Source organism: Pristis pectinata, chromosome 10, assembly GCF_009764475.1.
Source record: "Pristis pectinata isolate sPriPec2 chromosome 10, sPriPec2.1.pri, whole genome shotgun sequence".
Lineage (NCBI taxonomy): Eukaryota > Metazoa > Chordata > Chondrichthyes > Rhinopristiformes > Pristidae > Pristis > Pristis pectinata.
The window spans coordinates 11,806,526-11,819,224 of NC_067414.1; the positions used below are offsets into that span (position 1 = coordinate 11,806,526).

General features: G+C 50.0%; 1 long non-coding RNA gene across 1 annotated transcript; it reads right to left on the minus strand.

The window, feature by feature from the left end:
* Positions 1 to 6,337: 6,337 nt before the first annotated feature.
* LOC127574986 (uncharacterized) lies at positions 6,338 to 12,079 on the minus strand. Its single transcript, XR_007956987.1, has 2 exons — positions 11,823 to 12,079; positions 6,338 to 11,726 (listed from the first exon to the last, which is right to left on the minus strand). It is a non-coding gene; the product is annotated as an uncharacterized LOC127574986 (long non-coding RNA).
* Positions 12,080 to 12,699: the final 620 nt, after the last annotated feature.

Sequence of the window (12,699 nt, forward strand, 5' to 3'; positions counted from 1 at the left end):
CCTGCACATAGTCACCGCCTTTTCCAGGGTCAAATCTTTTTCATGCAACAGTCTTTCTCTGAGTCCATTATCTGGAATTCCACCAACTATTCTGTCTTTGACTAGTGAGTTTCTCAAATCTCCAAATTCACAAGACTTACTCAGTGTGTGAAGCTCAGCTAAGCATTGGTTGAAGCTAACACCTTGTTTCTGGTCACAGGAAAATATTTATCTCTCTCAAATGTGATGTTTTTACTTGGGATAAAATACTCTCAAATTTTTTCATCAAAGTGCCCAACTCAAAAGCTGTCTCATCAATTTGAAAGCTATTGTAAATGTCCAAAGCATCTTCGCCAATCACGTGCAGAAAAATAGACGCTTTCAATTTTTCATTGTTCTCTCCTGCTCCACTAGCATCTAAACATATGTTGAATCGCTGTTTGAAGCATTTCCAATTATTGTTTAGATTGCCAGTAAACTGCATGGGTGCGGGAGGACTTAGCTTTTCCATAACGGGAACTCTCGGCCTCTCACCTGAATCTCTCTCGGCAAATCCGGTGACTGCTGAACTTCAGGAACAACGTGCTCCCTCGCCACGCCGGCCGGCTTTTTCTCCGTCTTATTACAGCTTTTCTCTCGTACTCACTGAGTCTCTTTCTCAATTACACACAGTATTCATCTACTCTTCCTCTTCAGGCCTCACACCAACTTCTGGCACCATGTCATGTTTGTTCTTCATCAAGAGACAAACTTCGCGTGGGTTTAACATCTGAACATTTTATTAACCAACACCAGCTGGCTTGCTTTCCCTCTCTTTTTACAGCCACTTTCTGTTCCCCCCATGTGACCCCTTGCATTGCCTACTGGGAACTGTAGTTCTTTATTATAACTACATAATAACACATAATAACACACAGCCATCGGTCAATTCGCCGCCCCTGCTCGCAAACACCCTACCGAACTGCCAGCCAAAGAGAGCGCCAGCAAGTTCTTCGCTGACCTTGAAACACTTCCCTTCAATCCGACGCGTCTCTAATGTGCATGGAGACGGGGGCAGGAAAACGTCTTCTTCTCGAGTCCAGTCCCAGGTGAAGGGTCTTGGCCTGAAACGTCGACCATCCATCTCTCCCACCCCCCCACAGATGCTGCCTGACTCGCTGAGTTCCTCTGGCGCTCGGTGATATTCCGGCATCTGCAGTCTCTTGTGCCGCCTTGCTTTCCCCTGTTCTGTTTGCTGCACCTTCCCCCAGATACTCCAGGCCAATCCCGGCGGGTTGGTCACCCCGACCCTGCCCTGCTGTTTCTGTCCGTGCAGCTGATGACCAGAGCCGGGTGAAGGCTTGAAACTTCACTCTCTCCTGAAGGAGTTTCCTCGCTGTTCGATGCACGCCCGAGAGCAGGTAACAGCCCCGGTTTGTGAGGAAAAGTCGTGGTTTTGATTTCATACAGCTACTGTTGATGCCACGTTAGAACACACGCCAAGGGCTCCACCTCGCCCTCTCCTTAACGAGCAGAACATAGAACATTACAGCACAGTACAGGCCCTTTGGCCCACAATGTTGTGCCGACATTTTATCCTGCTCTAAGCTCTATCTAACCCTTCCCGCCCACATAGCCCTCCATTTCTCTATCATTCATGTGGCTACCTAAGAGTCTCCTAAATGTCCCTAATGTATCTGCCCCCACAACCTCTGCAGGCAGTGCGTTCCACGCACCCACACCTCTTTGTGTAAAAAAAACTTAACCCTGACATCCCCCTTATACCTTCCTCCGATCACCCTAAAATTATGTCCCCTCATGTTAGCCATTGTCACCCTGGGAAAAAGTCTCTGACTGTCCACTCAATCTATGCCTCTGATCATCTTGTGCACCTCTATCAAGTCCCCTCTCATCCTCCTTCTCTCCAAAGAGAAAAGCCCCAGCTCGCTCAACCTATCCTCATGAGACTCTCTCCAATCCAGACAGCATCCTGGTAGATCTCCTCTGCATCCTCTCTAAAGCTTCTACATCCTTCCTATGATGAGGCGACCAAAACTGAACACAATACTCCAAGTGTGGTCTGACCAGAGTTCTATAGAGCTGCAACATCACCTCACGGCTCTTGAACTCAATACCCTGATTAATGAAGGCCCACACATCATATGCCTTCTCAACAACCCTATCGACCTGCACGGCAACCTTGAGGGATCTATGGATGTGGACCCCAAGATCCCTCTGTTCCTCCGCACTGCTAAGAGTCCAGCCATTAACCTTGTATTGACTGGAGAACAAATGGGCGAAGAGTCGGGGAAGAGAGTGGGTCAGCTTCTACTACCGTGGGTGAGCACCGGGAAGCTCAGGGGGATAAGGAGAGTCCTTGCTCCAACTAGTTGGACATCTGAATCCCATCAGTGTACCAGGGCAGAGCATCTCCTGGGGTTAAGGGGACATTTTAAAACTTTGAGAGGCTTTTGTAGTGCAGGTTGGGAGAAACTGTTCAGGAGCAGACTCCCCAATACTCGGCGAAGACGGGGAAGTTGGGGAGAATTTTTTTTCCCCCACACAGCAAGTTGCAACTTGGAATGGATGTCTGAAAGGACAGTGCAAACAGATGCAGTAATAAAGTCTCATTGTTTGGAAGAATGAGAGGCGATCTTATTGAAATAGATCATGGGGGCCCAACAGGGTAAATGCTGGTAGGATGTGACCCACATGGGAGATTCTGGGGGCATGGTCTCAGGAGAAGGGACACCCAGGTCAGACTGGGATGAGGAGAAGGGTTGTGCCTTTGGAACTCCTTGCCACAGAGAGGTGTGGGGGCAGAGTCATTCAGTGTTAAGGCTGAGATGGGTTTGTAATCAGGACGGAACTCAGGGGTTAAGGGGAAAGTGGATGATGAATGTGGGATCCTATTGAAGGGTGGAACAGGCTCGAGGGGCCGAATGGACTGCTCCTCCTCCTTATGGTCTTAAAACAGAATCAGATACTTGGAATGGGAAAACAAAGTGCAAGGCTTTGGGACAAGAGTGGTTGTGATTGGCTCGTGCCTTCAAAGGGCTGGCAGACGCACGATGGGCAGAATGATCTCCTTCTTATGCCGTTAAACTTATATGACCCTACTCAAAGAGCAGTAAGTGCAATGCAACAGATTACCAGCTTGACTGTGAGACAGAAGAGGTTCCAGAGGACATTGGCCTGGTTCTTGTGAACTGACGGAGTGTTGGGTGATTAGAGCAAGCGATAGGAACAGGATGGGAAGGCGGGCTCGGTGGAGCAGAGGGCTTCTCCTGCCTCAGACTGTAAAACCACTATTATCTGTAAAGGATTAAATTCATTCACCCGCATAACCACGTTAGTCATGTAGCATAAAGAATGGAAAACGATTGTCTATTTAATAAGAAATTGCAAAAAGCAACGTTAAAATGCATTGGTAAGAACGTTGGTCTGTAGGGTCCTTTTGTTCTTGAAATCTTTCCTCCCCACACCCTCCCCCAAGTCGGGGCAGGAGGACGTGTGGAGCAAACTCAAAGCAGAAAACTGGGCGTTAACATTAGGAGAACGGATTTACAATCACTCTCTCAGAGAAGCTTAACGAGGTTGAGATCGGTCCTCAGGAAGGGAGAAGGCTGGGGGTTGGCAATTCAAATCCCCAAAGGGTAGAGAAGGTGGCTTCATGTTTTGGAGGGTCAAACCTCGAAGTCTTAAATATATAAGGTCGGCGGATTAAGGGGAACGAATTGGTCAGCAGGCAGAGTGAACAAAACAATTGGGGGAGATCTGTGGACAGGGAAGTCTCGGCATAAAGCCAGCTGGATCGAGAGTGAAAGGACGAGGCGTGGAGGCAGATGTGGAGATTTGGTGGAGTGTGATCACAAGGCGTGACCGGGTGGGGCAGGTGCCATTTCTCTGCTCTTGAGTTGTACACACCAAGGGGACCAAATGTTACAACCGTCTCTCTCAGTCACCGTGTCACATGAAACAACCTACTGCTGCACAGCCCGCAATTCCAGAGACTCCTAGATCCCCCTGGCCAGAATCATTGCCACCCTTCCCCACCCACTCATCAGTGCAGGGAACCCCTCCACTGTCCCCTTACTCCGCCCCTCCCTCGGTTCCCCACTCCCCCTTTACTCCGCCCCTCTCTCCTGTACTGTCTACTCTGTGGTCTAACATCACAGCTGAAAGGTGGCACCTCCACTGGCTGGGCTCTCCCTCCCTCACTACTGCCCTGGACTGTTCACCTAGCACGTTGCCAGCAGATGTCAAGTGCCGGGTCTGAGGATACCAGCCCAGATCCAGCAGCGATGAACAGTCTGTTCAGTGACTCCACGCATAACAAAGGAAAACATCACCCAAATATCATTTCCATGTGTTGCAAAGTCAGATCTCCCACATTATCCAGTCAGAGACGTCACGGAAACAGGCCCTTCGGCCCACTCAGTCCGTGCTGACCACCCATTTACGCCGATCCTACATAATCCCATTTCCCCCACATTCCCACCAACTCCCCCCAGATTCTACCCCTCACCTACACACTGGGGGCAATTAACAGCGGCCAATTAACCTACCGACCCCCACGTCTTTGGGATGTGGGAGGAAACCGGAGCACCCAGGGTTAACCTGACGGTTATTTTACATGTTGGTGTTCAGTGAATGTTGTCACTGCTTGCTTAGAGATTACAGTTCATTTAAAATTCACAATAAAGTTCTGAGTTTAAAAAAATACAATTACCAGGGTAAACTATGATTACCACTGCGGTCAAGACTGGTACAAACCACATGAACTGGTACAAAAGCCTCAAACAACAGGCACAGTGGAGCCAACTGACCAACAGGCCGAGATTGTGCGGGTACAGCCGTCCTTCAAAGAACCTTCCATGAGGAATATGCTGCGGGGGGGGGGGGGATGGGGGGGGGGGGAGAGCTCAGGGCTGGGGCCGGAGACAGGGAAGGCGTTCTCTGAACTTCCGAAGGACCCCGTGATTATTTCACGACATTCGTCAGGGCCCCAGTCCACATTTACCGGCCATACGCGCGCAACTGCTGCTCAACAGTGAATACACGGCACAAAGACAGGCCATTCAGTCCAACTCATCCATGCACACTTCAAACCAACCTCCCCCTTAGCCTGTCCAGCTCACCCTTCCCAACTCCCTTCTAATCCCTTCCCCCTCAAGTCTCGTCCACATTCCACTCATTGTGACCGCTCCCTGTTGCTGTGAGCCCCGCCCCCCCCACACCTCTATGTAAAGGGGGTTTCTGTGCAACTCCTTCCCGCTCCATTAGTGACCCCTCAGTAAGAACGTCCTTGGAGCTGGTCTCACCGTTGGAGTCCACCCTCTTTGGGTGTGGTAACCCCCTGCAGCACTGAGGGCACTCACGCACTGATCTGCCGCCAGTGGCGGGACGGCATTTTGCAATCTACGTGATTGCATCACTAGATCCTCCAGTGATGCAATCACGAAGGAGGCACACTAGCGGTCCTACTTGGTTAGGGGTTTGAAGAGATTTGGTAGGTCACCAAAGACTCTTGCAAATTTCTACAGATGTACGGTGGAGAGCATTCTGACTGGTTGCATCACCACCTGGTATGGAGCCTCCAATGCACACAAGGCTGCAGAGGGTTGTAGACTCAGCCAGCTCCATCACGGGCACAACCCTCCCACCACTGAGGATGGCTTCAAGAGGCGGTGCCTCAAGAAGGCAGCATCCATCACCAAGGACCCCGCACCACCCAGGACATGCCCTCTTCTCATTCTACCATCGGGGAAGAGGTACAGGAGACCCACACTCAATGATTCAGGAACAGCTTCTTCCCCTCCGCCATCAGATTTCTGAACGATCCATGAACCCACAAACACTACCTTGTTATTCCTTTTTGTTTGCACTATTTATTTCTGTAATTTATAGATTTTTATGCCTTGCAAAACAACAAATTTCATGTCATAAGTCAGTGACAATAAATCTGAATCTGTCACCCATGCCCATGCCAGGGACTACCCTGTGCTGTGAGTGGCCCCTTGGTGGGGTACAGGGGGACCGTGTGACCCTGGGTACTGCCACTCCTTGCACAGAGCGAGACCTGAGGCTGGGTTAAACACCGAGAGTTAATTCAGTTTGTCTGGTAAAAAGAAAATCATGAGGGGACCATAAAATGAAATGTGTGCAAACTGTTCCAGTTTCCATGTCCAACCAATCAATTGGTTTCAGAACCTACATCACCCACCTAGAGCTTCGTAGTCCTATTCAGGAAGGGAGACCCTCAGCCTAGTCACCCCTTCCTCTCACTTCTGCTTTCATCTGTTCACTCTCTCCTGACGGTGTGGGGAGAAGCGAGCACAGAAACCCCCAGGGAAAGGGAGAAGTGCAGGCACTGGGGAGCAGGGTGAGATTTCTTTATTAGTCACATGTACGTTGAAACACAGTGAAATGCATCTTTTGCGTAGAGTGTTCTGGGGGCAGCCCGCAAGTGTCGCCAACGTAGCATGCCCGCAACTTCCTAACCCGTACACCTTTGGAATGTGGGAGGAAACCAGAGCACCCGGAGGAAGCCCTCGCAGACACGAGGAGAACATACAAACTCCTTACAGACAGCGGCAGGAATTGAACCCGGGTCGCTGGCGCTGTAATAACATTACGCTAACCGCTACACTATCTTGCAGCTAGAGCTGCAACCAGTGGCCCTGGTCTACCAGGGTCCGTGCTCGGCTACTGTCTTTGCCAGTCATCCTCTTCAGGGCCAAGCACACCCATATAGTGCGGGGCAAACTATGAGCTGCTGGAGGGACTCAGCGGGTCAGGCAGCATCTGTGGAGGGAAGTGGACAGTCAACGTTTCGGGTCGAGAACCTTCATCTAGACTTATGTGTCCCCTTACAGTGGAATTTAAAACACTGGGCTGTTCTGAACAGGGGCCGATACCATCCCTGGCACCCATGTTACCCTAGATGACCTGGAGACCTCCTGCCTTTGATCTTCCACCACGCCCACAGGTAGTGACCACACCAGAGCCAGAAGCTGGGTGTGCAAATTATCGTCCGAGGAAGATTACTCTAATTTGCTGCAGTGATGATCACTAGGGCCCTTTGGTACCAATTTAAAAGCGGAATCAAACACCCACTCCAATTTCTGGCCTTGGATTGAAAGTGAAAGCTTTCTCCGTCATGCTACAGATCAATTGTGTTTTGTATGTTAACTCGTTTGACTGTTCTTTAATCATATTCACTGTAAGGTTACTGCATCCTACAGCTCAGAGCACCCAGAGGAAACCCATGCAGACACGGAGAGAACATACAAACTTCTTACAGACAGCAGCCGGAATTGAACCCAGGTCTCTGGCACTGTAATAGTGTTACGGTAACCACTACACTACCGCGCCTGCCCACACACTGCAGCTGGAGGGGTAAAATGAGGAGGTTGAGTGTTGGGGGGGGGGTGAGGCTGGGCAGTGGAGTGGAGCGGGGGCAGGCGAGCTGGGAGTGTGGCACTGGGGGAAACTACAACCCCTGGGCATCCACTCCTACCGCCCAACAATGTGTCAAACCCGAGGGTCAAGACAGGTGAACGGCTGAAGGATGAACATCAGCAGGTCAGGCAGGATCTGTGGAGATCCTTCCCAACAACCGGATCCTCTCTGTCCCAGACACTTCCCCGTAAACCCGTCCTGCCTCTTCCCCCACCTCACAGTGTAGTCTCAAGCTGGTTCTTTGGTTAGGACTCGGCTCCTCCAAGCTTCACTCGATGGCCCTTTGTCCAAAAGCAAAAACCCACAGATGCTGGAAATCTGAAATAAAATCAGAGAGTGGCAGAAACACTCAGCTGCTCAAGCGGCGCCTGTGGAGGGAGGAACAGAGTTAATGTTTCAGATCAAGGATTCATCATCACACCTGGAAAAGGTTACAAATCAAATGTGTTTTAAGTCACAGAGAAGGGGCAGGGCTGGAGAGGGGAATGTCTGTGATAGGGTGGGCACCGAGAGAGACTCAATGACACCAGTAGTGGTCGTGCTGGCTGGGACAGGGTGGTCACAGAGAGACATAGCATGGAAACTGGACCTTCAGCCCAATGAGTCCGTGCCAACCACCCACTTACACTGATCTGACATTAACCCCTTTATTTGTGACACCAAATCCTCACCAACACATGAATGATAGAGAAATGGAGGGCTATGTGGGAGGGAAGGGTTAGATAGATCTTAGAGCAGGATAAAATGTCGGCACAACACTGTGGGCCGACGGGCCTGTACTGTGCTGTAGTGTTCTCTGTTCTAACTCCTCCAGATTCGACCACTTACCTACACATTAGGGGCAATTTATAGTGGTCATTAACCTAGAAACCCATACGTCTTAGGGTTGTGGGAGGAAACCGGAGCACCCGGGGGAAACACACGTGGTCACAGGGAGAATGTGCAAACTCCACATAGACAGCACCGGAGGTTGGGATCGAACCCAGGTCTCTGGAGCTGTGAGGCAGCAGCCCTACCTGCTACGTCACCGTGGCGCACTGGTGAAGGCTCGTTAATCACAGCTGATCTGTCTGAAAGAGGTATAAATAGTGGGAAATGCATGAGAAGTGAGGAGAGAATTTCGGTTCCCAATTACTGCTGGAATGACTGCCACTTCTACAGGAACAGCCACCCTGAGAAAGCTTTGCTCCCCTCTCTGATGGGACTTCTCTTCCCTCTTACTTGTCTGCATTCAAGGCTTCTACATCTCTTGTTTTCAAGAAGGTGTAGGCCAAAATTATCTTCCACGGCTGGTTTCTTTCCCCAGCAGATGTCTCCAGTTCCGACATTCCATGTGAGTTCCTCCCTTCCCATTTTGGATTCACTCAAGATGTTCAGTTTATTGTGGATTTGCAGTCACCAATCTCCTCTGGACCATTACCTGCACCGCCTTCTCCCAGCCAGCACTGCCCCCACATTTAATCTCTCTCGGTCTCCATCCTATCACAGACATTCCCTCTGTCGTCTCCACCCCTGCCCCTTTTCTTAAAAATTTATGAACATTTATTTGCTAAAAGCACTACAAAAGAACATCCAGTGTCAAAACTACTACAACTAATACAAGAAAGTAGAAGAAAAGCTATGCAAACTACACAAAGGTATCTACAGCAATAACACTAACAACCACTAAACGGCCATGCAACACTTCAGAGAAGAATCACATTCTCACCGTCCACGACACACGCGATCCCGAGGGGCCCACCGATCGTGGAACTCACCCAGAGTGCCCGCAGATACCGCGTGCTCCCTCTCCAAGGACACCCATGCGCGGACATAAGCCTGGAAGACGGGCAGGCAGGCGGACCGGCTGGAACCCTCGGCCGCCCGTCGCCGGGACCCCAGACAGCCAGCTCGGCCAGGCCCAGAAGACCCACCAGGATGTCCCCTGAACGGCCCGCCGCACCGGGTGACCGTAGATCAGCAGCATCGGGCTGAAGTGCAGCCAGAACTTGAGCAGCAACCCCTTCAGATAGGCGAAGAGGGGCTGCAACCTCGCGCACTCCATGTACACCGTCTCCTCCTGGCCACGAAAGTGACAGGGTGCCAGGGTGTCGGTGAACCGGCTCAGGAAACGGTTGCACGGCACGGCCCAGTGCAGCACCCTCCACCCCAGGTCCCCGATGTAAAGGGGGAGGACTCCTGCGTAGAGTGACCTCCACCCCTGCCCCTTCTCTTGTGACTTGTAACACGTTTGATTTGTAACCTTTCCCTGAGCCTGATTTATGTCATTGACCTGAAAAGTTAACTCTGTTCTTCCCTCCACAGACGCTGCGTGGCCTGCTGAATGTTTCCAGCATTTTCCGTTTTTATTTCGGATTTCCATCATCTCCAGGTTTTTGCCTGTTGATAAAAGGACCACTTCAGAGGAGCCAAGTCCTGACCAAAGAACTGGCTTGAGAAAGCACTGCAGGGTTGGGGAAGAGGCAAAACAGGTTCACGGGGAAGTACCCGGAGCAAAGGGGGATCCAATTGTTGGGAAGAATCGAATGGGCTCCGGAATGGAAAGGCCTGGAACAGGGGGCTGAACCTTGCTGGACATAGCTATCTATTCCAAAGGGATCTGGTGGCTTCAAGCCACTCAGACTGCAGTTCCCACCCCCTGATCTACAGAAACCCAGTGAGTGACAGCTGCTAGTGGATGGATCTGATCACTCTATCGCTGGTCCCCAACACACAGGGCAACCCCACACCAGATCACAGACCAACTCATTTCAGTGGGAGTTCTCTACAGGGTTGGAATGGTTATATCTTCATTTTAAAATTAAACTTTTGTTTAATGCTTTCTAAGAATTTTAGCATTTTTAATTAAATGTGATGATTTTAAGAAAATGTTATTTTAAAAACTAATTTCCCTCAAGTTTAATCATCCCTGAATATCAGAGATTTAAAATTTTAAAACTGTGCCTTGTGAACATGAAAACCTTCACACAAACCTACGAATTCAGAGCGGAAGAGGCCACTTGCACCTCTTGCCCATCCCGCCATTTAACAAACTCATCTAACTGTAACGTCAACTACAGTTTACCACTGACCCCCAGTAATCTCATTCCACCCCCACCCCCCCCCCAACCCCTTCGCTTATCAAGAATCTATCTAACTCTGCCTCAAAAATTATTCGAAGACGATGCTTCCACCATCCTTTGAGGAACAGAGTTCCAAAGACACAGGACCCTCTGATAGAAAAGACTTTGTCTCACTCCTGTTTTAAAATGCCTCCTTATTTTTACCACAGACCTCTGGTTCTATATCCCTCCACAAGTGGCGATGTCCTCTCCATGCCTTGGCTGTCCAGAAGGCATTCTAGGGACAAGTTCTCCACCCATCACCAGCTGACACCTATATTTTGCATATTGTCATATTTTCCTTAAAAAGTAGGAGGCCATTTGGCCCATCGAATCTATGCCAGCAATCCTTTCAATCTCATCTCTTCATTTATTTCCCTATAATCTATTCTGTGTCACATCCCACCCATTTGCCCCTGATTTCCCACCTCCCACCTACACTCAGGGCAACTTACAGCAAGCAATTCATCTACCGACCCGTACAACATGGTGATGTGGGAGCGCACCAGGGGAATCCCACCCGGCCACAGGGAGAACGTGCAAACTCCACACAGACAGCACCCGAGGTTGGGATTGAACCCGGGTCTCCAGAGCTGTGAGTTGGGGGGCGGGGTTAATGAAGGGGTCTGGGGATGGGCAGTGGAGTGGGTGAGAGGGTGAGGGAGTGAGGGGGGTTGTGAGGGGGTTGGTGAGGGTGGTAGGCGTGCTGATGAGATGTTGGGCAATGTGGTGGTGGGGGTGAGGGGGTGGATGAGGGTATTGGGCAAGGCATGAAGTGGGGGTGAGAGGGTGAAGTGGGGAGGGCAAAGAAGTGAGGTGGGAGGTGAGTGGATGAGATACTTGCTGACCTATCAATCATTAAATTAGTTCAAAAACTAGCCGACCGTTGCAGTGATAGGAACCTTCAATTAAGCTACCTCAAGAAATCAAGCGTGACGTGATAAAAATAGACACTGTGTGTTGCTTAATGCAGCCGTGATACAATTAATATAAAAAAGTACTAAAAGTGAACTTTAAAAAGTGTGTGACAAGATTTCTCTGCAGAGAAGATGCTGACTGATTGACTTCCCAATCCGAGATGGTTCTTACTCCTTGGTTCCCTTAAATGGTTTGTTCATGGGACGGGTCCAGCTTCTGCTTCACCTCAGCCGCCTCTGGTCGATCACTGGCAGCCACCGACAGCATTTCTCGGATTAAGGTGCTCTGATGGGAACAGATGGAGAGAGGTTTAATATCCACTGTTAATGATTTATTGGCAAAATACATGCTCCTGGATGACAATTAAATGATTTAAGTTACCTCAGTGGCATGCTCTTCATCAAAATTCGCAGGAAATATTCCCCTGCGAATTGTTTCCATTCCTAAATAAACCAAAAATAAACAAATGAAAAGTACTCTTTTATTTTTCTCTCCTCAGCACGAGGCAATCTCGAAGTCCACCCACCTGCACATCCATTCCGGGCTCCCGGGTGCTGATATGGGGCAGGTACCACGTTGGTATTGGAATTGGTTTATTATTGTCATGTATTGAGATGCAATGAAAAGCTTTTATTTTACATGCCATGCAGGCAGATCATGCCATGCATTGTTTCTTCAAGGTCGTAAAAAGAAAACCAGGATGCAGAATATAGTATTGCAGTTACGGAGAAATGCAGTGCAGACTGACAAGTAAAGTGCAAGGGCCACAAGGAGGTTGACTGGGAGTTCAAGAGTTTGTCTTTTAGCGTACGAGAGGTCTGTTCAAGAGCCTGATAACAGCGGGTTAGAAGTTGTTCTTGAGCCTGGTGGTTCATGTTCTCAAACTTTTGTATCTTCTGCCCGATGGGAGGGGGGAGGAGAAAAAATGGCTGGTGAGGGGTGGGGGGAGGTGTCCTTGATTATGCTGGTTGAGGAGGCCAAGGGTTGCTCCTGGAAGTCCCTCAGCAGGGCGAGCTTCGAGGGCACAAGGTCGGCAGTGTCCCTTGCTAACACAGCTTCAGCATGCCAAAGGCATGTTCATTGGGTTGGATGGGTAGCCATGTCATGCTACTGCTGAACAAGACCCTCCATCCCCTCTCCTCCTCCACCCCCTTTCGGCTTCATCCCCCCTCCCCATCACCTCCAACCGCTCTGCACACTCCCCCATCACCTCTCCTGCTTCCTTCCCACTCACCCTCCCTCTCCCCCCTCCAACAAC